This window comes from Lissotriton vulgaris, chromosome 2_1 (assembly GCF_964263255.1).
Source record: "Lissotriton vulgaris chromosome 2_1, aLisVul1.2, whole genome shotgun sequence".
Classification (NCBI taxonomy): domain Eukaryota; kingdom Metazoa; phylum Chordata; class Amphibia; order Caudata; family Salamandridae; genus Lissotriton; species Lissotriton vulgaris.
The window spans coordinates 49,533,999-49,558,880 of NC_141687.1; the positions used below are offsets into that span (position 1 = coordinate 49,533,999).

The 24,882-nt window shown below is 46.1% G+C and overlaps 1 protein-coding gene across 2 annotated transcripts in view; it reads left to right on the forward strand.

Moving 5' to 3' along the window:
• Nucleotides 1–24,882, forward strand: part of IHH (Indian hedgehog signaling molecule) — a 184,585-nt gene that overhangs the window by 128,409 nt on the left and 31,294 nt on the right. The window lies entirely within an intron of this gene.

The following is a 24,882-nucleotide window of genomic DNA, read 5'->3' on the forward strand; positions in this document are numbered from 1 at the left end:
GAGTTTGGGTCCAAAAACACCATTCCATTGATAATCCTTCTTCAGGTTCCATCCCATAGTCACTATTCTGAGCTGGAGGTTTCCATAGTAATGAGTATCGTCTTCATCCCTTCTAAGGCATTTCCTATAGGCACTAGGCTTTTAACACCATGAGGGGGGACACAGACCACTTCACAAACACACACTATTATACAATGTCAGTAAAAGGCCTCTTGGTGTCAGATAAGAAGCCGCTGCTGTTCACATTCTGTTTATATAAGAACAGATCTCGCTATCCATACATCTTAGAAGGGAAATTTAGAGAGTGGAGTCCATCTGATGCGGTTGTATGATAGACTCACGCATGCATTTACCATGCATGCCTTTACAATGCGGGCAATACCGCCTGTTGGTACCACTCATTCCCTGGGGGCCGTGGCCGAGCTCACTGGCATTCTGATGTTGCGGACACTGGTGGCGCTCAGTGCAACAATCTTTTTTGACAACCAAACTCCTCCTTGGAGTCCCTCATTACCATCCGGCAAAAGTGCCCTATACCTCTCCATATCCCCACAGAATATAGAGCTGTTATCTGCAGCAGTCACATTAACCCTCTGTGCTACTTATGGTGAGTGAAAACTGCCACTAGACAAAACTCTGATCTCTCTCTTTAGCTGGAACATTAATTACAAGAGTTATCTTGACATTTTTAATGTTGCCTGAAAACTGGACACACAGGGAACACTACAGCAGGTGCTTTTAGTTTGTGCTAAACAGAGAGCCCCCTGCCCCCTCCTTAGGTCGGTGCCCCCTTTCAGATCAGCACCCAGTGCAGCTGCACCTGTCGCACTGCCCCAAAGCAGGCCCTGGTTGGTGCACTAGTCTATATTCCATCTTAGCCAGTGGCCTTGAATCAGTTGCACCATTAGAACTCAGCACTTGTGAGTCCACTCTCATGTTATGCAAACCAAGAGGATGTAGATGGGGCCAGTGGCCAACCAGAGAACCGCAGGACTCTTCTGTGAGGAAGAAGAGGTGCGGATTGCTCTATCCACTTGTCACTCAAAGCCCTGGGCGCGGTCCAGACCACTGGCAGGAAGTCCCTCCCTCACATGGGTGTTCGAGGCTGCATGGCAGTCATTCACTGTTGACGGTTCAAGAATGAGGAATTCATGTTAAGGGGTAGATCTTTCTCTACACCAGAGCCAGTCCTAAGGATCTTACGTCAGAACGTTCTCGTGCGGATATGGCCATTTTCCAGGCCCTTGAATCGACACAATGAAGCAGTGAAGCGCAATTGTTTCTCGAATGGACTCATGGTAAAAGCTAAGAACATTTCCAAAAACAGTCCACGGCATAAATGAATTTCAAACAACTTCATTGGTGAATGCCACGCGTCTCGTTGTGAGTTTAGTCCCTTAGTACAACCGGTCTTCCCAATGCCTTTTGTCCTTTACATAGCGCCTCGTGAGCAGCAGGCACACCAGTGTAAAACTACCGGAAACAAAGTACAAGTTACAGGTAGAACTGAATCACATCTGACTCGATGATTGTGGCCCTTCTGTGTACATTTCACGTCAGTAACGCGATGGACCGTTTAGTTGAACTCAAAATCACACACAGATTCAGGGCTTTAAGTGGGGGGTTCTGAGCCCCCCCAGTTTTTTTGGGGGGGCCTCGAAAGGGGGCTCGATGGGACTCTATTTTCGGGCCTCAAGGGTAGGGTGACCAGACGTCCCGGTTTTTCTTTGGTGTTACTAGTGTGGGTAACATGTCTTGATCGTGAAATAGTGCCAATTTCGTTTTTCACTAATGAAAGGCTATCTTGCCCATAGGATAACATGGGGAATGCTGTGTAACATGTTTACCTACATATCTTCCCATAACAGCAAGATAAACATATGGAATCTGGTATCCCTGAACTCAGAATTTAATAACACATCCTTAAGTGAAGATGGTTTTTAAATTCTAAGTGCTGAAATCAGAATTTCCAAATCTTGTACTGACATGGCACTGTTTGGCTCACAGACTAGAACTTGCTGTGGCAGATACAGTTGATGAGGTTGCCTTGGTCAATCACTTCAAGATTTTCATGGACTCATTTTATGCCACATACAGCATGTCACTAAAAAAACAGAGGGAGCTAAATCTGGCCTCCGGGGAACTATGTGTACAGCTTCAGAAGATAGGGAAAATGCTTGATACTAGATGGGTAGCATCCAGTTACAGATCTGTGAAAGCTGTTTGGAACTGCTTCCCTACCTTGTGCAAACATTTTGAGAATGCTTCTAAAGACCCATCAAGACCCATAAGAGACCGGAGTAAGTATGAAGGTCTATTGAAGAAGCTTACATCATATTCTTTTATCAGAGATTTGGGGGTAATGTGTGATGTACTTCAAGAGTTCAAAGACTTATCACTCTCCTTACAGAGGAGGGACATTACAATTGTTAATGCCCACAGACTTTTGGTTATTCAAGTACGTATATTTAGAGCAATGAAGGACTCACCAGGGGAGTTTGCTTCTGCGGCTCTGAGACAGTTGACAAGGGCAAATTCAAGAATATTCCTCTTTTCCATGGTAGAAGTAACTCTGTTGCCCTGAATCCAAATCAGTTTTACCAAAGTCTGTCTGTAAATATCAATAATCGATGTGCCCCGGTTTCTGAGAAAGAACTTATAGCCAGCTTCAGTGTGCTAGATGCAGGCAACTTGCCTTCCGGTAATGAATGCATTCTTTATGGTGAAACAGAGATCCAGAAACTGTGTTCAGAGTTTCAGCTGCCAGCAAGAGATACTATCCAAACTTTTAGACTTTTAAAAGATTTTGGTGGAAAGAAAACCCCTGAAGCATTAAAAAAGTTAGTGTTTTGCATGGAAAACCTGCCAGCAAGTAATGCGGATTGCGAGAGAGGTTTCAGGGCAATGAACTTATTTGCTAGTCCAACAAGGGACTCTCTTCTTGTAGAGACCATTTCTTGATGCTTATGGGTAAAACTCAATGATACTCCATTTGAAACATTTGACGCAAAGCTGTATGTAAAGAATTGGCTGGCAAAAGGTAGAAGGTCTGCTGAAGAAAACTGTTGTGAGAAACCCCAGCAAAATAGACACAGTGAATATTTTCAAGGGTTTTTGGAAATCCTGCACTAGATTTCTTAGTAATGTAAATAATTTTTACATGTTTTGTATTTTATGGCTTATACTTAGTAAATATACCTTTTTGCCTATTTTATTATCCTTTGCTGGTTGCGACTTCATGATTTTCTTAAGCACACAATGCTAGTTATCTTGATTTAGACCACGCCCCTGCTTGGGTAGGCCACATCCCTTTAAGAAATTTGCCACGCCCCTTTTAGAGCACCACCAGTTTTGTTTCCTACTTAAAGCCCTGCACAGATTCGACCTAACAACTATGAGTCAATGAATTTTGTTGAGTTTGTTTTAAGACTTTATACACATACGTAGTGTGCTCTCAGCTGACGCAACACTGAACCAGATGGACCTCTGATTGGTGATAAAACCCACCCTCATCAGGGACAAGACTGATTACCGCTATACTCTCCTTCACCAGGGACAAGACTGGATACCATCAGACCCTCCCTCACCTGGGACAAGACTGGAAACCACCATTCCTCCCACACCTGGGACAAGACTGGAAACCACCTTTCCTCCCTCACCTGAGACAATACTGGATACCACCAGACCCACCCTCATCAGGGACTAGACTAGAAACCACCAGACCCTCTTTCATATGGGACAAGACTAGATACCACTAGACCCTTCCTCACCTGGGACAAGACTAGATACCACCAGACCCTCTCTCCCCTGGGACAAGACTAGATACCACCAGACCCTCCCTCATCAGGGACAAGACTAGAAACCACCAGACCCTCTTTCATCTGGGACAAGACTGGAAACCACCAGACCCTCTCTCACCTGGGAGAAGACTAGATACCACCAGACCCTCTCTCCCCTGGGACGAGACTAGATACCACCAGACCCTCCCTCATCAGGGACAAGACTTGAAACCACCATTCCTCCCTCACCTGAGACAAGTCTGGATACCACCAGACCCTCCCTCACCTGGGACAAGACTAGATACCACCAGACCCTCCCTCATCAGGGTCAAGACTGGAAACCACCATTCCTCCCTCACCTGAGACACGTCTGGATACCACCAGACCCTCCCTCATCAGGGACAAGACTGGAAACCACCATTCCTCCCTCACCTGGGACAAGACTGGATACCACCAGACCCTCCCTCACCTGGGACAAGACTGGATACCACCTGACCATCCCTCACCTGGGAGAAGACTGAATACCACCAGACCCTCCCTCACCTGGGACAAGACTGGAAACCACCATTCCTCCCTCACCTGGGACAAGACTGGATACCACCAGACCCTCCCTCATCAGGGACAAGACTGGAAACCACCATTCCTCCCTCACCTGGGACAAGACTGGATACCACCAGACCCTCCCTCACCTGGGACAAGACTGGATAGCACCAGACACTCCCTCACCAGGGACAAGACTGGATACCACCTGACCATCCCTCACCTGGGAGAAGACTGAATACCACCAGACCCTCCCTCACCTGGGACAAGACTAGATACCACCAGACCCTCCCTCACCTGAGACAAGACTGGATACCATCAGACCCTCCCTCACCTGGGACAGGACTGGAAACCACCACTCTTCCCTCACCTGGGACAAGACTGGATAACACCAGACCCTCTCTCACCTGAGACAAGACTGCATACTGCCAGACCTTCTCTCACCTGGGACAAGACTAGATACCGCTAGACCCTCCCTCATCTGGGACAAGACTGGATACCACCAGACCCTCCATCACCTGGGACAAGATTGGATACCGCCAGACCCTCCCTCACCTGGGACAAGACTGGATACCGCCAGACCCTCTCTCACGTGGGACAAGACTGAGTACCACCAGACCCTCTCTCACCTGGGACAAGACTGGATACCGCCAGACCCTCGCTCATCTGGGACAAGACTGGGTACCGCCAGACCCTCCCTCACCAAGGATAAGACTGGATACCACTGGACCCTCCATCACCTGGGACAAGACTGGGTACCGCCAAACCCTCCCTCACTTGGGACAAGACTGGATACCACCAGACCCTCCCTCACCTGGGATAAGAATTGATACCGCCAGACCCTCTCTCACCTGTGACAAAACTGGATACCGCCAGACCCTTCCTCACCTGGGACTAGACTAGATACCGCCAGACCTCTCTCACCTGGTACAAGACTAGATATCACAAGACCCTCCCTCACCTGGGACAAGACTGGATACCACCAGACCCTCCCTCACCTGGGACAAGACTGGATACCGCCAGACCCTCCCTCACCTGGGACTAGACTGGATACCGCCAGACCCTCTCTCACCTGGTACAAGACTGGATACCACCAGACCCTCCCTCATCTGGGACAAGACTGGGTACCACCAGACCCTCCCTCACCTGGGACAAAACTGGATACCTGCAGACACTCCCTCACCTGGGACAAGACTGGATACCACCAGACAAGACTGGATACCACCAGACAAGACTGGATACCACCAGACAAGACTGGATACTGCCAAACCCTCCCTCGCCTGGGACAAGACTGGATACCCCCAGACCTTCCCTCACCTGGGACAAGACTGGGTACCGCCAGACAAGACTGGGTACCGCCAGACAAGACTGGATACCACCAGACAAGACTGGTTATCGCCAGACCCTCCCTCGCCTGGTACAAGACTGGATACCCCCAGACCTGCCATCACCTGGGGCAAGACTGGATAGCACCAGACACTCCTTCACCTGGGACAAGACTTGATACCACCAGACTCTCCCTCACCTGGGACTAGACTGGATACAGCCAGACAAGACTTTATACCGCCAGACAAGACTGGATACCGCCAGACCCTCCCTCGCTTGGGACAAGACTGGATACCCCCAGACCTGCCCTCACCTGGGACAAGACTGGATATCACCAGACCCTCTCTCACCAGGGTCAAGACGGAATACCACCAGACCCTCCCTACCACCAGACCCTCCCTCACTTGGGACAAGAATGGATACCTCCAGACCCACCCTCATAAGGGACAAGACTGGAAACCACCACTCCTCCCTCACATGTGACAAGACTGGATAACACCAGACCCTCTCTCACCTGAGACAAGACTGGATACCGCCAGACCTTCTCTCACCTGTGACAAGACTAGATACCGCCAGACCCTCCCTCATCTGGGACAAGACTGGATACCGCCAGACCCTCCATCACGAGGGACAAGATTGGATACCGCCAGACCCTCTCTCACCTGGGCCAAGACTGGATACCACCAGACCCTCCATCACCTGGGACAAGACTGAGTACCACCAGACCCTCTCTCACCTGGGACAAGACTGGATACCGCCAGACCCTCGCTCATCTGGGACAAGACTGGGTACCACCAGACCCTCCCTCACCAAGGATAAGACTGGATACCACTGGACCCTCCATCACCTGGGACAAGACTGGGTACCGCCAGACCCTCCCTCACTTGGGACAAGACTGGATACCACCAGACCCTCCCTCACCTGGGAAAAGAATTGATACCGCCAGACCCTCTCTCACCTGTGACAAAACTGGATACCATCAGACCCTCCCTCACCTGGGACTAGACTGGATACCACCAGACCCTCCCTCATCTAGGACAAGACTGGGTACCACCAGACCCTCCCTCGCCAAGGATAAGACTGGATACCGCCAGACCCTCTCTCACCTGGTACAAGACTGGATACCACCAGACCCTCCCTCATCTGGGACAAGACTGGGTACCACCAGACCCTCCCTCACCTGGGACAAAACTGATTACCGCCAGACCCTCCCTCACCTGGGACTAGACTGGATACCGCCAGACCCTCTCTCACCTGGTACAAGACTGGATACCACCAGACCCTCCCTCATCTGGGACAAGACTGGGTACCACCAGACCCTCCCTCACCTGGGACAAAACTGGATACCTGCAGACACTCCCTCACCTGGGACAAGACTGGATACCACCAGACAAGACTGGATACCACCAGACAAGACTGGATACCACCAGACAAGACTGGATATCACCAGACCCTCCCTCGCCTGGGACCAGACTGGATACCCCCAGACCTGCCCTCACATGGGACAAGACTGGATACCACCAGACCCTCTCTCACATGGGTCAAGACTGGATACCACCAGACCCTCCCTACCTCCAGACCCTTTCTCACTTGGGACAAGACTGGATACCGCCAGACCATCCCTCACCTGGGACAAGACTGGAAACCACCAGACCCTCCATCACCTGGGACAAGACGGAATACCACCAGACGCTCTCTCACCTGGGACAAGACGGAATACCACCAGACCCTCTCTCACCTGGGACAAGACTGGATACCACAAGACCCTCTCTCACCTGGGTCAAGACGGAATACCACCAGACCCTCCCTACCTCCAGACCCTTTCTCACTTGGGACAAGACTGGATACCGCCAGACCATCCCTCACCTGGGACAAGACTGGATACCACCAGACCCTCCATCACCTGGGACAAGACGGAATACCACCAGACCCTCTCTCACCTGGGACAAGACGGAATACCACCAGACCCTCTCTCACCTGGGACAAGACGGAATACCACCAGACCCTCTCTCACCTGAGACAAGACAGAATACCACCAGACCCTGTCTCACCTGGAACAAGAGGGAATACCACCAGACCCTCTCTCACCTGGAACAAGACAGAATACCCACAGACCCTCTCTCACCTGGGACACGTCTAAATTCCACCAGACCTGCCCTCACCTAGGACAAGACTCAATACCACCAGACCCTCCCTCACCTGGAACAAGACTGGATACCACCAGACCCTCCCTCACCTAGGAAAAGACTGGCTACCACCACAGTACTACTTGCCTCATGGTACATCCTGCCTCCCTTGTGCCTCACAGTACCCTCTGTGAGGCATGTGGCTCAATCTCCCTGCCACTCCATATACGTCACAGCCCAGTTGCCTTTTCAGGTGCATCACAGCCCCCTGCTTCCCATGTGCCTCAAGGCCCCTGCCCCCATATATACATCACAGCCCAGCAGCCTATCATGTGCCTCAAGTCCCCTGCTTCCCCATGTAAATCACAGCCCCCTGCTTCCCCTGTGCATCAGTTCCTGCTTCCCTGTGCATCACAGCCCCCTGCTTCCCATGTGCCTCAAGCCCCCTGCTTCCCCATATACATCACAGCCCCCTGCTTCCCCTGTGCTTCACAGCCCCCTGCTTCCCCACATACATCACAGCCCCCTGCTTCCCCTGTGCATCACAGCCCCCTGTTTCCCCATATACATCACAGCCCCCTGCTTCCCATGTGCCTCAAGCCCCCTGCTTCCCCATATACATCACAGCCCCCTGCTTCCCCTGTGCTTCACAGCCCCCTGCTTCCCCACATACATCACAGCCCCCTGCTTCCCCTGTGCATCACAGCCCCCTGTTTCCCCATATACATCACAACCCCCTGCTTCCCTATATACATAGCAGCCTCCTGCTTCCCCATAATCATCGCAGACCCCTGCTTCCCACATAAATCGCAGCCCTCTAATTTCCCCTGTGCATCACTGCCCCCTGCTTCCCCATATACATCACAGCCCCCTGCTTCCCCTGCCCCTCAAGCCTCCTGCTTCCCCATATACATTGCAGCCCCATCCATCCCATTGTGCTGCACAGCCCCCTTGACTGCCCTGGGCATCGCTGTCCTCCAGCCTTGCCGTGTAAATGAGCAGTACAGGTGCCCCCACTGAAGAACCGAAAATTATATTACAACCCAAATAGAGCCATACTTACATACAGCCCCAATACCAATTACCAATAATCAGTCAGTTGGCAGTGTAGAAGGTCCAATCGTTTATTATAACAAACAAACTCTGCCAGAGGATCTCCTTGCGACTTAACCCCACGAGGTCCGCCAAGAAGACTGCTGGCACATTATCAACAGATCACATATATACTGTTACATTTCGAAACCGTTACCCAAGAAGGAAAAATACAAGTTGGTACAGGTTAATGCAGGGGAAGGACCATATATGGAAGACAAAGCACCCTTAGTTTAGCTCAGCTCATTATAGCAAGGTCGTGAGGGTAACTCCCTTCTGCTAACTCCGAGAGAGTCTGCACAGCACCCCTTGGAATGTGCTTATCCAGCCTACCCCCACCTACAACCTTGACAGGCTTAACATGCAGAAGCAGCAGTTAGCTGCAGTGGTACTATTTCTCAGGAGAAGGGCTTGAGCTAAATGCAATGACAGGTTTTCATTAATGCGGTGAGTGGACCAGGCCACAAAATGGCGCCGGTTGAGTCAAGCGGTACTGCCTATGATTAGGTGCAAAAAAAGGTGTAACAAAGTGTATACTAATCCCTAGGTTATTACATAATGTGTGCGTATTAGTGTTTGAGTCCCTACATTAGCCTACTAGGTACATCACGCTAATTACTAAAAGTAACTACTTTTTTTACTAGGCCTAAATCGAATTCTGGTTCCTCACCACAAACCCCCCATCCCCCCAACTCTGCTGTAGCTGCACGCTCCGCCAATTCCACGTGGATGACCCAGAGGCCAGTGCGAGTCCAGCAGGACCCCGCTACTAACAGAAGGTGAATGGTGGTTGGACGTTAAGGCTCTCCGGTATGCTAACCTGATCATCCTCACGACCGCATATATATTGGATATTGACTCCAGCATTCGGGACAGAACCTCTCCAAATCCCCACAGACCATGACGCACTTTAGTACCATTTAACTAATACTACGTGATCAGTGCATCGTATGTAATCTTGCCTGCGTATATTCTTTGCAGCATTTCCAATTTTCCTCACTTTAAGTCACTATTTAGGAGTGGTACACGCTGGGCTTGCCCCTGTTTGTCCTGAAGAAGAGCACTGGGGATGCTCGAAACTAGTTGACGCCTACTAGGGACCCCTGACTCATTATAGACAGGAACCCTAGGGACCAACTCCGTTTTTAACATATCATCAAGGAGCCTGAATATATTTTAATTTGCCCACTAGTTAGGTATTTTTAAATTCACCACTCCTCCCACATCACCGGACTGCACATAGTCCCTCACAAAAACAGTGCTCCTACATAATGTCGCAAGTCGTAGCACGCCTCAACCCGCAGCGGGTTGGGATGGCCCCTATGATGAAGCATGTCACCGTGGGGAAACCCTGGTGAGTGAGGGGACTCAAGAAAGGACATTTTTCCTTCTTTATCATTTTTTCTGACATTGAGCATGTTGTTCATCTTTGTTTCATTAGCTAGGTCCTTTATCTGAGAATTCAGATTTTTGTGTTTTATGACTGAACTAGGAGGGTGGACATAGCATACCCCTCTTTCTTCCCTCATATTTTTGAATTCTTTTCTGTCTTTGACCTGCACAGCTGGGTGAACCACAGGGTGCAAAGTAGCCAAAAAGGAGGCAGACAGAAAGAGAAATAGTTTACATTTTGCCAATGAATATATAAATGAGAGCAAATGGAGTCAGAGAGTGCGAAGGAAGAAAGGAAAATAGAGTGCAAATACGGAGAGAAAGATAGAAAACAAAAAAGAAGTAGGATGGAAAAAGACTCAAAAGATGAATGGAAATAAGAAATAATTTTTTATATATATAAATATATTAATAAAAAAGAAGGAAGAAAGATGGAAGGCAAAAATAAAATGAAATATTGATGGAGGGAAAGAAATGAGGAGAGCTGGAAAATAGAATGAAATAATGGAAAGGGAGACAGATGTAAGGACAAAGTAAGGAAAGAAGATAAAGAATTAACGAATTGAAGGACTACAAAAGGAATGACAGATTAAAGGAGAGAAGGAAGGATAAGATGATGAGAAGAAGAAAGGAAGAAACCAGAAAAGAGTGAATGAATAGGAAAAAGTATGGAACGAAAATGAAATAGGAATATCAGAAGGACAGAAAGATAGAAACAATGAGAAATGAATGAAAGAAGGATGGACAGAAAGAAAGATGAAAAGAGGAATGATAGGAGAACGAAAAGAAGTAAAGGAAGAATAAAAGCACAAAAGATAGGAGGGAAAAAACAATGAAAAAAGAATAAAACAAAAGAAAGAACGAAACAAATACAGGTAAATGCAGTTTTTGATCAAATTCCTTTAAAATCATGATGTAAAATGCAATATTTTTACAAATTTCCCATGATTGAACAATATTCACTGGCTTTCAAAGCAAAATGTGAAATTCCTCACTTTGTTCCATTTTTTTGTCATCCGGGCTCAAAGAGGGCTCAGTGTATTTTCCTTGCTACTCCCTAGAGGTAAGAGGCGACAGACAGAGGATCAGTGGGCGAGGGCAGTGCCACGCCCCTCCCTGCCACGCCCACCACAGAGGGTGTGGCCATGACTGCCACAAGGAGTTGGAGTGAGGCAGGGAGTGTGTACACACCTCTGTCCCAGCAATGGGTGTGCTCAGGTAGTGCCCTCACGGCCCGTGGAGGGAGTTTCAGTGGGGCGGAGAGGCGGGGTGGGGGGTGCTAAAAACCGGAGTATGGATAATTAAAGGTTCGTAAATAATGTAATTAATAAAACGAATTTCGTAGCGCGCCCTGCATCGCAAAATGTGAGGCAGGGTGCGCTACGAAATTCGTTTTATTTATTAAATTGTTTACTTGCCTTCAATTATCCATACTTCGGTTTTTAGTACCCCACACCCTGCATCTCTGCCCCATTGAAACTCCCTCCACGGGCCGTGCGCCCAGACAGCCTCTGGGCGCTGTGCCACGCGTTGCTGCAGTTTTGTGGGATCAGGTGGTTTGTAGGGAGCCCCACCATGCCCTGTGTTGCCTCCGGTGCTTCACACACATTAGCCATGTCGTGTACGTGAGATTGCGGGTTGTGTCCCCGAATGAGTGCATCTTTCATATACAGACCGTAGACGTCAGATATTTCCTTTTAGCAGAAGGGGTGTTGCCCGCGTGCGCCCCCACCTCAGGAAATAGACTGATGAATCTCGGCGTTTCCCTTCGTGACTGTGCGCTCGCCGGCATGTCAAGGAAATGAACACACTCCGCGCGCTAACGGCCGCGAAAGGACTCCCCTTTGAATGCCCTCGAAGTGTTGAAATGCCCCTGAGTAGGGCACCCGCCCACTGCACATGTCAACCCGGGGATGAAAGGAGGGGATGGGAGGGGGCGTCAGCACACGCCCCTCTCATGACAGATCTGACGCACTTGTTTTGAAGTTTATTTTGAGGTATTAGGCGAGAATCCAAAGCTGAGAGAGACCCTCTATTGTGGCAATCACAAGTTGTGTGTTTCCTCTTTCTGAAATAATGGATTTTTGGTTTTAATTGTGAGGTGGAGCTGACAAGGACAGGGAGAAGGGGGAAGGGTGGCACCTCAAAGTCTTGAGAGGAGTGTGAGGGTCGCTGAGGAAGGACACGTCTTGGGCCCGCGAGGTGGCCTGACTAGGCCTTCTGGCTGACCCAGTCCCAGGGAAGAGGTTCTAGTGAGTGGTGGTGGACTGGTACCCCCAAAGGGCTGTAATCCTCTCGGTCTCTAGGCGCTGGGGACCCTCGTGGAAATTAAGTGAGCTATTGCTCAGAGTCACATGGTGCTGGGCTGAGCTGCTGCCGGAGCCGGAGATCGAACCGTGAACCCTGTGCTCTGAAGTCCGCTGCTCTGGCCGCTGCGCCACATCACTCCACTCTCCACAATGCTGGACTAAAGACGGACTAAATGCAGACTATAGACTTGATATCTCAGAGCATAACTAGAGAAAACACAAAGAAAGACATCATTTTTATCCAATGTACATGCAATACTCTGAAGTGCATCACTCGTTTGAGAAGGCAGCGGCCATTGCTATAGGCCTGATTGTCGGTGAACTCACCGCAGAGACTCATACTTGCATATTGCATCAATGTTTGTACACAAATATGTTTAGACGTGTGTACATGAATGCCATTTCATATGAGTTGGTGCGTTCCTGAGAGCGCGTCAGCATGCACGTTTGCACACAAGTGTGTTCTTGTGCTGCATACAATCCTAGTTTGTTGTGTGAGAGTCTGTGAAAGATGCAAGAGTCCGGTGTACGCACATTTCTGCATTTGTGTATACGTTGTTTGTGTCTGACGAAAACCTTCCAACATTTAGTGTATTTTAGTACGCGGCCGCTTAATGCTGGCAACAATATCTATTTATTGCATCAACAGCTGATGTTTCCTTACTTCGGGTTCATGGGAAGTGTGTGTCTGTGCATGTGTGGTCGCCAGTAGGTAGTTATAGTTAGGATTTTTTTCAATGCAAAATCTCAAAATTCTATTTGGAATAACTTTGGCGCCGGTTGATGAATCGGCCTGAAAATTTCCTCAAATTTGCCTCGCGGAGCTCCGGTCCTTCCTTGAAGGTTTTGGGGGGATTCGTCAAGCGGGGGACGAGATAAAAGGGGGGTCCCAAAACGTGTTTTCCCCATGTTAATTTCTATAGGGCGGTCAACCTCACTTTTAGCCTGAACGGCTGGTGGTATTACTGAATTGGTTATTGTAACTGGTATGGGTATCTCTATTTTTTTGAAAATTTTAGTTTCTATTTTTGAATATGGTTACATTACACTGAAAGGAGGTCTGTCACTCTGTCACAAGGATGGTGTCATCAGTGATGTCATGAGTGATGTCACTGACCATGTCATGAGTGATGTAATATGTGACGTCATCAGCAGTGCATTGCAGGCGCGCAATTTATAGTGAGTCCAACTAACTATAGCGTGGGAATTTCAATGGTTTTATGTCAGTAAAATTTCCAGCTAACTATAACTGGTGTGAAACTTATGGTTTTTTCAGTGAATATATATATATATATATATATATATATATATATATATATATAAACATCCTTTTCCCCGTGAAGGAGCCTCAATCCCACAGGGCAGGCAGTGCTAGGGGACGGAGCACCCCTATAAACACGACAAACACCATTCCTCCACTCTTTAGAAAGAAAGGCACTGCTCACGGGACTTTCAGGCACACGAAGGTTTAATCTTCATTACATCACAGTGGCAATTTGCAGCAAGTCCTTTACAAAACCCAACGCGTTTCAGCTGACTCGGCAGCCTTGTTCACGGGTAAGTAGCTGGATTGTGGCGTTTTGCGCTTGACTGCGCGCCCTTTGAAGACTACCAGATTCCAAAGTAGTCCCCATTTACTACAATCCCCATCATGCAACATAACACCTTTCTGTTCCGATTTGGTGCAATTCATTTTCCCAATTGTATTTATTTCGAGGACTTTGCAGTCATTCAGGAAACTTTAAGCAGGTGTTCAATGATGCATATAGTTTACAAATAATGCCGCTGTGCCACTCTTTCAAAGTCTGTAAAAACACCACGTGTGGCCTCCAGTCCATAGTGAAAGAGCAACTCACTTTCACTCCCTTGCCTGCATCTCGCTTTTTTTAAACGGCTGAAATCTTCATACCTTTATTTTCACATAGCATCATGTAGGCGGGTCGGGCTCCTTTTGGACATCCAAGTCCGAAAATAAACATCCTTTTCCCCGTGAAGGAGCCTCAATCCCACAGGGCATATAGGGGTGCTCCGTCCCCTAGCACTTCAGGTATGAAGATTTCAGCCGTTTAAAAAAAGCGAGATGCAGGCAAGGGAGTGAAAGTGAGTTGCTCTTTCACTATGGACTGGAGGCCACACGTGGTGTTTTTACAGACTTTGAAAGAGTGGCACAGCGGCATTATTTGTAAACTATATGCATCATTGAACACCTGCTTAAAGTTTCCTGAATGACTGCAAAGTCCCCGAAATAAATACAATTGGGAAAATGAATTGCACCAAATCGGAACAGAAAGGTGTTATGTTGCATGATGGGGATTGTAGTAAATGGGGACTACTTTGGAATCTGGTAGTCTTCAAAGGGCGCGCAGTCAAGCGCAAAACGCCACAATCCAGCTACTTACCCGTGAACAAGGCTGCCGAGTCAGCTGAAACGCGTTGGGTTTTGTAAAGGACTTGCTGCAAATTGCCACTGTGATGTAATGAAGATTAAACCTTCGTGTGCCTGAAAGTCCCGTGAGCAGTGCCTTTCTTTCTAAAGAGTGGAGGAATGGTGTTTGTCATAAATATATATATATATATATATATATATATATATATATATATATATATATATATATATATATATATATATATATATATATATATATCGGTCCTCATAGCGTGGGTGAATAGTGACAGAACCAGACAAACACTATCTTTGTCAGGACCGGTGCGTTAGGAGGACCGGGTTCAATTCGTGTATTTAGGTACTTTCAAATGTGTGTATCAAGAAACTGAAAGTGCAGTTATATTTACCTAGGTCTGCTTTATTACCTTCCCTACTATCAAAGCACGCGTGGAGTTACAACAGTAAGTTCATACTTCATTATGGTCACTGGCCGGTCTTCATAATAATAGAATGTTTGTGTGTGTGCACAAGGGCCCCCTGCAGGAGGGTTAGGGAAGTGCTGCTGTTGTTCAAGTACCTGGAGTGAGGAAGAGGACTTGTCTAGGTGAATGATGTGCTGTCTGGGTGGGTCAATATTTCCCACCGGTGTGTACGTGCAAACTATCTGTACAGTGCAAAGGCAGCAGAGTTCTGTACAGAGTCACAGGCGAGGACCCAGTCAAGACGTGATTTCAGAGGTAGGTAGATTCTGGGAGCAGAAGCAGACTGTTACTGCAGTGTGATGTTGTGTTAGTGTGATGAAGTGTGTCTTCATCCCTTTCCTAAATTGGAGCAGCGTAGGGGGTGTTGTGTCAGGTGAAGGGTGTGCAAGAGGGACCAGTGTGTGAAGTGGAGGGAAGTGTGCTCATGCACTTTTTCCTACTTTCACAGAGATGCTGACTGGTGCTCGCTGCCTTGCTCCGCACACGTGTCCTCTTGAAGGTCCATAAAGGGTGTGAGTGTGGCTCAGTGCAGGCGGGAGAGTAGTCAGGGCCCCTGAGCTGCTGGGCCCCGGGCACTGGAATGTGTTACCTCCTCAGCTTCAGAAAGGGTGAAACGAAGAGCCCTCAGATCTTCTCCTCTTCTGTTAACCTTCTGTCAGGGCTGCCAGCTTCGGTCTGATTGCTGGTGTCTATACCCCGGGGACGTTGCCTTCCTAGTGCCTCGAAGACACTCTGGGGTGTACAAGGACCCAATTAACCATTCTCCAACAAAGTAGAGGTTCATTAACACAGACCCACACTCCACAATGACAGTGAATATTGACACACAGACCTTAGGCGCAAAACCAGACATGAAAAGAACATTCTGCAGAACAGACCAGTGGTAAGAGACATGAAATGGAATAATTCCGCTTAATAACTTGAGGATAGTGTCTGGTAGGTTGCTGCAGAAAAGTCAAAATGGCCGACCACCTGGCTTTTTTATGCAGGATCCAAACGACTGGACCTATTTTCTATTCTGACTCGTGCAGAGTGCCAAGGCCCCCCTTGGAGTACATGCGCGTGTTCCAAGTCGCATTCATCACCATCAGCACAGTGCCAAGACAAGAGGTGGGCACACATCCCAGGATGCCAGGGTCACGGGGAGGCCAGGGGAGGGTTCCCCTCCACACTGTATTTGTCACTGTAGTCTGAAGACCCAACCAGGTGCCATCCCTGAGAGCGCGTGGGAGATGATGCCGCCACCCTGCGTTCCACGCTCACTGCAGTCGTACTCAGTATCTTCTCTGGTCAACATCCGTGAGACACGCGCACTCGCTTTAAAGACCAGGCATTGCAGGCTAGAGAGCTGCGAGAGCGACAGTAGCGCAGCCCGCTCCTGGGACAGAAGCCATGACCATTGACCACAAGCAGTGCGTGGCATGGATCAACATGAAGTGTGTGAGCTGCAGCGGGCACTCGGCCAACGACAGGGTTTAGAGCCAGGTCCCTGCACTATATGTCTGATGTATTTTCAAGAAAACTTAAAACTTTATGAGTCGCACTTAAAAAAATCAACACACCACCATGCACATAGTTAATATATTTTTTAATTAGTGGATCTAAAGATGGGAAATTGATAGCATTTACAATGTAGTGGATCACACACAGCACTAGCCAATGGAGAAGCAAAAGAGCCCCAATGGGGTGGGTTGTACTAGCAAACAAGGTTGTGTGAATGGCACAGCGTGGCAGCTGGAATGATTTCAGGAGAGAAGATGCTGCATAAAGATCAGAATAAACAAGATCTGTGTGAAAGAGAGGTGACGGGTAGAAGGGTAAGAAGCAGAGTCCTTCTCTGGGGAGACCTTTCGTCAGAATCAGCAAACATTCTCAAGGGCAGTGATAGTAGCATCCTTTGTTACTTTACTCCAAGTTGATCGGGCAGGAAAGGCAGTGTCTCCCTGGAGGTGCCATTTATAACTTAGATTCCAAAGTGGAACGGATCTGGATAATTAGTTAAAAAGTCCTGGATTCAAGGGCTACGCCCCTCGCCCTTCACCAGATCCGCAGGGATCTTTTGGGTTGAGAGCTGCAATGGGGGCCTTCTTGGTACCAACTTCTCTTTCTAAAATAACTCAAATGACATCCTGAATAGCTCTTGGTATTTTGAGAGTAAACAAATATCCTGATTATGTCACTTGTGACACCCCTCAGCTTCCCTCTGGGTGTGTGTGTGTGTGTGCACAGTGTACATGAAGAGTGAACCAAGCAATTCCAGAGGTTCCTGTGGCATTTGGAGGAGGATTTGATGAGCAGTTTGGGTGGAGGGGTGGATGAGTGCTTTCAAAGGCTTGTGTCGTTTTGTTAAAAGATTTGGTGAACATGTGCATAGGTGTCTGTGCACTTTGGGTGAAGGGTTGCTTGAGAACTGACTTTGCACATTTTGGGATGACCAATAAAGGTTACTCTGAATCCACACAATCACCAGATGTCAGGTGTGGCATGCTGACTGCTGGCGTGGAAGCTTGGGGGTGGTGGAGGGAGGTGAGTGTCAGGTCCAATCTGGAGTCTTGGAATCATTCCCAACATTTCAAGAGGACAGGAGGGCACAGAAGATCCAGTGAAAGCAGCACGGGCCAGGTGCCCGCCTCCACAGTGACGTCTTTCTTCTCCTCCCCATTACCGCCATCTCCTTGGTGAGAGAGGCACAGGGAGGGGCTTTGGAAACCTTCCATCTAGCCCATATTTATTTGGTAAGTGATCCATGTTGTGTTTTGTTTTGTGTGTCTGTTGTTCGTCGACTTTCCTGTGTTAACCCCAACCACCTACACCAAGGCCATGCCTTGTGCTTTTAAGAGAGTTGGCTCCTGCACCGCACCAGCAGTAGGCTACATACACCCTCCCTCAAGTGGTAAGATGAAGGTCCCATCCCGCCCCATCAAAACCAGGAGGCAAGAGGTAATTGGTGTTTTGTGTGTGTAGTGTCTGTGTAACCCCTCCTCAGTGCAGCGCGTGAGTAACTGAGCCTCATTGGCGACCCAGTCGCAGTGTCACTGTCACAGCAGTCTTGGTCCAACCTTCGCACGGTCTGGGGTCTTTCAGTGCCGTCGGCAGTCTAGATGAAAAAGGGCTACTGTAAAAGCAGCCTCCCGCTGTCATAAGTATCTGTCACTGGAAGGGTAGTAATTAGGTAACTGTCCCATGTGGTCCAGTCACTCGGCCCTGACCTGGTCACGGCTATCACTTACCGGTGAGTCTTGGATCATTTGCTGCCAGCTCCAGGCCTTCAACAGGATAACTTAGCTTGGTCAGATAGGTGCAGTGCCTCTAGAGTAACCCTGTGTCTAGGCCATTGCTACGACTCTCGAATACCCCGGCCGATGCCTCTGACACACACGCTTGACTTATGAGACCAAACCTTGTCAGCCAATCTTCCCGTAAAGGGGGTTAGGAAATCTGAGCATAACACTGTGACAGGATGTATAGTAACTCTGGAGGACTTCATAAAATTGGCAATGCTAGTGAGTGCCACAGGAGAGCATATGCCCCATCTCTGGAGGGGGTGGACCTCTGACGTTGCTGGACTCGGCACGGTGTCTTTGATTAGGTAGTACATTGGTATATGAGACACCCGGCTCGCCACCAAAAGGCAACTTCCACGCATATATATAAAGAAATAGGACCTAATCTGTAAATGCTTTTAACAAAGTACTCTTTTGTAACAAATATATTAATAAATATATTTCAAATACATAGGGGGCGGTGCACTAAAGCCTTTATGAGTACAGGAAGTAATAATATAGGGATCTATGACAGAATTTCGACAGACAGAATTTCGACCTACACAAATATCGGCGTAAATATATCGATAGCAAAAATATCGACGCCCTATGTACAACATGGTAAGTACCAAAATATCGAAAAATTAATATCGATGTTAAAAATATCGTTGTTAAATATATCGATTTTTTTGAATTTAAAATAACATAAAAAACTGTAAATAATACTTATTAATTACTTAAACATATTTAAATATATGTAATAATTGTTAAAAAAATAATAATACATATTTAATAAAAAAATAAAATGATAAATCATATATAATATATAATTACTTAACAATATTTACTATTCCCTCTCCAGTGGGTGCAACAGTAGGGAAAACTGACCCTGAACACAAAAAATACCCCTTTACCCAAAAACCTAAAACTGACCCTGAACCCTAAAAATACCCCTTTACCCATAAACTGAAAACTGACCCTGAACCCTAAAAATACCCCTTTACCAAAGAACTGAAAACTGACCCTGAACCCTAAAAATACCCCTTTACCAAAGAACTGAAAACTGACCCTGAACCCAAAAAATACCCCTTTACCCAAAAACTGAAAACTAACCCTGAACCCTAAAAATACCCCTTTACCCAAAAACTGAAAACTGACCCTGAACCCTAAAAATACCCCTTTACCCAAAAACTGAAAACTGACCCTGAACCCTAAAAATACCCCTTTACCCAAAAACTGAAAACTGACCCTGAACCCTAAAAATACCCCTTTACCAAAGAACTGAAAACTGACCTGAACCCTAAAAATACCCCTTTACCCAAAAACTGAAAACTGACCCTGAACCCTAAAAATACCCCTTTACCCAAAAACTGAAAACTGACCCTGAACCCTAAAAATACCCCTTTACCCAAAAACTGAAAACTGACCCTGAACCCTAAAAATACCCCTTTACCCAAAAACTGAAAACTGACCCTGAACCCTAAAAATACCCCTTTACCCAAAATTAATTAATATTACAAATAAATTACTTCCCACCCTATTCCCCTATAAACCCACAACCCGCTCCAGTAGTAAAACATATAATTTAGTTAAAAATATACATAAATTATCAATTAATTAATCAATTAATCAATTAAAATAAATCATTGCCAATTAATATTTAATTGCAAAATAAATTAATAATTGAAAAATAATTATTTAATTACAAATAAATTACTTCCCACCCTATTCCCCTATAAACCCACAACCCGCTGTGGTAGTAAAACATATTATTTACTTTTATATATTTTTAAATTATAAAAACATATTAAACACATATTATAACAATTAATTTAAATACTTAACTAATATTTCTAACACATATTAGTAAATCGAAATTACTTACATCGATATATATGCTATCGATATTAGTAATTTCGATATTACTTACCTTAGGGTCGATATTCTGGCCATCGATATTGTGGACATCGATATTCTGTCCCATCGATATTAGCAACTCGATATAAGTGTAGGTCGAAATTAAAAACTCGATATTTTGACTGTTTACCATAATATAGTGGTCCTTTTTTACCTACTCTTACATGCCTTTGTGAACTGGCTGTGAAACTACCAACTCTCTATAAGTAAAAATCCCAAAAGGGCTCTGTGCTTTCTGTTTATCCTAATTGCACGTGAATGTTGCCTGAATAGTCCAATTTAATTCCCATTTTGGATGTTTTGGGGCCAACTCACAAAAGTATGTAATAGTACATAAAAGAGAACTGCAGGAGTACTACTGTTGTATGTATACGATTCTAATATATCGTGACCAAGTTTGGAGCAAGACCGAAACGTGTTGATGCTTTAAGCTGCATTAAAATGAATTGAAGTACTCACACGCTGGGAGTGCCGTTCTCTTCATTCAGATTGAGGTGGATTTAGAATTTTAAGCATGCAAGCCGTCACGCTGTAACAAGCACCAGCGGCACTTTGGTGCACACAGACACTGCCATGTCGGAAAAGGAGTACTACTTTATGTAGTTAAAAATGACTTTGTGAATTGGCTCAAAAATATAAGCACAGTTTAATGATCCTGCTTGAGAGGGGAACATCACCGTTGCACTACCTGAGCAGTGTATATCCTCTGACTGGTGCACAGCCTGGCTGAAGTCCATATGCTGTTATAATACCTGATCTTACCCCCTTGGTGTAAGGAAGTACTCGTGGAACACAGCAGCTGCCAGGGATGCAGGGCGGAGCCAAGCACGAGTAGTTATTCCCCGCTCTTGGTGAATCTTGTGTGGTGGTCTGCTCACAGGGTGATTGTCCACCTGTGCCAGGCTCTCTGGGTTTGCAAGACACACTTTAACTTCAGCAATCAGACCACACTCATATTCGCCAGTTCATCTTTTTATGCATAAAATAGCCGCCCTTACATTTATTCATGCCTTATCAATGTATATGACCAGTTAAAATCTCATTTATTTCATAGGGCGCCCAACCCTTCTTGTTATTCTTTTTCATGTTATTACGCTTCTAGTCGGTGTTACCCAAAGTGCCACATTTTATACTACAAGTAAAACAGGCAACATCTTTATCTTCATTCAACCCATGTGGTATGAAGATTTTTATTCTATTAGCTTCCTTGCTGACAGGTTTCTTCTTCCCTCTTGGTGCTTCTGTACTCTTGTCTAACAGAACAAAACAGCGAGAGCCTGTTTCATTGGTGCAACTCTCAGAGGAGGGTCCTTTATCCATGGATTGGGTACAGTTCTTTATGTCCTGTATGTGTATGTTCAAAGTCAACATATCATAAAAGATGAGCCCTCACTCACCTACCCACGTGCCACGCATCATCCTCGGCTTCCTCATTCGCCAAGAATGATTCAAATAGTGAATGGGCTTCGAAAACCGAAGAAAGCTCTTTGGTGCTCTCAGTGGCGTAAGTGAGGAGTGGGCATCCTAAGAGTGTAGCTTAAATATCTCTCTGGTATGTCAAAAAGTATTTTGTTCCCTGAGAGCCGAGGAGAGTATTACAATCTTATGTGGAGTGCTTCAGGAAGAGTTCCTCCTGTTTCATAGTGGTGAACATGTTTCAGCCCAGTGGCCCCACACCGGGTTTGAGGCATTCATCAGGACCTTGTCTGTCCCAAGGTGTTCTTGTATTCTTGTTATTTCCTCACCATTCTGTGGCAGACAAGCTAGTGAACTCCTTTCTATACAAAAAACTCATTTAAAGCAATAGCAATTGAAATCTCCAGAAATATTCTGGTAAAATATCCATCAGGCAAACACATGTTGCAGAGCAGAACATAAATTGCCAGTGATGCAGAATTTGCACTTTAAAAAGTGTAATGTCCTTGCGATTTTAAATATATCACCTGTAAGACAATGACATTAAGAACAAGATTACAGAAACATACTCGGGGAATAACAAGGCAGGATTTTAGCAGGCCAAGCTCTTTGTGTCAAGACGTCACGATTTGCGCCATGACGAAGATGAAAGAAAAAATAAGCGGAAAAAGAAAGCGGATTGAAAAACTTAAAAGCACATTTTATAATTAAATGGAAAATTACCCCCCATCTGATGTTGACAAGGACGAGGGCCTTTGTCTCTTTTTACTGCAGCATAACGCGGAAGAGGTACATTGAGCAAAGTAGCTGAACAGTGCTAACCAAGTTCAAAATATTTTTTGTTTAAAAAAAAACTCAAATAGAAATGAGACGGTAACAGTCTCTCGTGAATCCACGTCTTAAAAAAGCTAGAGAGGGTTCAACTCGTGGGCTCTCTGCTTATGCATTAAAAAAAGATGAAGACGAAGGGGGGTCTGATGTGCACGGGTTCTTGGGTGGTTGAATGTAGAAGACACGCAGCAGTAGTGTACGTTAGGAAACAGACCTAGCGCTTTGAGCATGTAGCGCTGGCACTGTATTTTGTCAGCGTGCATTTGCAGTCACAGCTGAAGAGACAGAAAAACATCCCTTCCCGAATAATCTGCTGCCAGGTTAGTAAAGTTTAAGCGACTAGTTAGCATAGTTTGGAGCACATTCTGCCTGGTAAAGCCTAAGCAACTAGATAGCACAGTTCTGGAAGCAACTAGTTTGCACAGTTCTTGAAGCACATTCTTCTTGGCAAACCGTAAGCAACTAGTTAGCACCGCTCTTAAAACACATTCTGCTTGGTAAAGCGGAAGCAACTATTTAACACAGTTCTGGAAGCACATTCTACTTGGTAAAGCTTAAACAACTAGTTATCACAATTCTTGAAGCCTATTCTTCTTGGTAAAGCTTAAGCAACTAGTTTGCACAGTTCTTGAAACACATTCTTCTTGGCAAACCTTATGCAACTAGTTAGCACCGCTCTTAAAACACAATCTGCTTGGTAAAGCGGAAGCAACTAGTTAACACAGTACTGGAAGCACATTAGTCTTGGAAAAGCTTAAACAACTAGTTAGCACATCTCTTAAAACACATTCTTTTTGGTAAACCTTAAGCAACTAGTTTGCACAGTTCATGAAGGTCATTAATAAACCAAACACCAGCATGAAACCGTGCTGTTCTACAACCTTCTGGGTCTTGAGCTACAGTCTGCAAGGCAAAGTCTCCCCTTTTTCATCCCAGTTCCATCCTGATTGGAGACGACATAGGCATGGTGATGACTTATAAAGTTCACACACATTCTCCAAAGTGTATTTTTCTGCGGGTTACAATTGTGTTTGTCACCTGCAACGGCACTGACGTGGCTTTGGAGATCGGACGCTTGGGGAAGAGTTTTGTTTCAGGGCCCGACATGAGACTCTTCTATGGAGCAGACCATGGGCCTGATTTAGATCTTGGCGAACCGGTTATTCCATCACAACCGTGACGGGTATCCCGTCCACCAAAATATAAATCACATATGATATGATGGGATTCATATTTCGGTGTAAGGATATCCGTCCCCTTTGTGACGAGTAACCCGCCCAACAAGATTTGAATCCGGCCCTCTGTTTGGAGTCGTTCAGAGAGATTCCCCTCTTCAGGTTTTCATCTTCTTTCTCAATGGGTAGGTTCAGAACTGCAGAGCACCCTCCCTGTGGCTCTTTGTCCTCCTAGCCCCCTCAGATTCGTTCCAAATCCCTTCCATGAGTTCTCTTTTTTTTCTTTCTCTCTTCTGATAATTGTAAACCTTGTAGTATGAAAAGCCTGTGATCAAACAGGATGACGTTATAGTATGAAAAGCCTCTGATCTAACAAGATGACTTCAAAGTATGAAAAGCCTATGATCTAACAGGATGAAGTTATAGTATGAAAAGCCTATGATCTAACAGGATAACGTTATAGTATGAAAATCCTATGATCTAAGAGGATGACGTTATAGTATGAAAAGCCTATGATCTAACAGGATGACGTTATAGTATGAAAAGCCTGTGATCAAACAGGATGACGTTATAGTATGAAAAGCCTCTGATCTAACAGGATGACGTTATAGTATGAAAAGCCATGATCTAACAAGATGACTTCAAAGTATGAAAAGCCTATGATCTAACAGGATGAAGTTATAGTATGAAAAGCCTATGATCTAACAGGATAACGTTATAGTATGAAAATCCTATGATCTAACAGGATGACGTTATAGTATGAAAAGCCTATGATCTAACAGGATGACGTTATAGTATGAAAAGCCTGTGATCAAACAGGATGACGTTATAGTATGAAAAGCCTATGA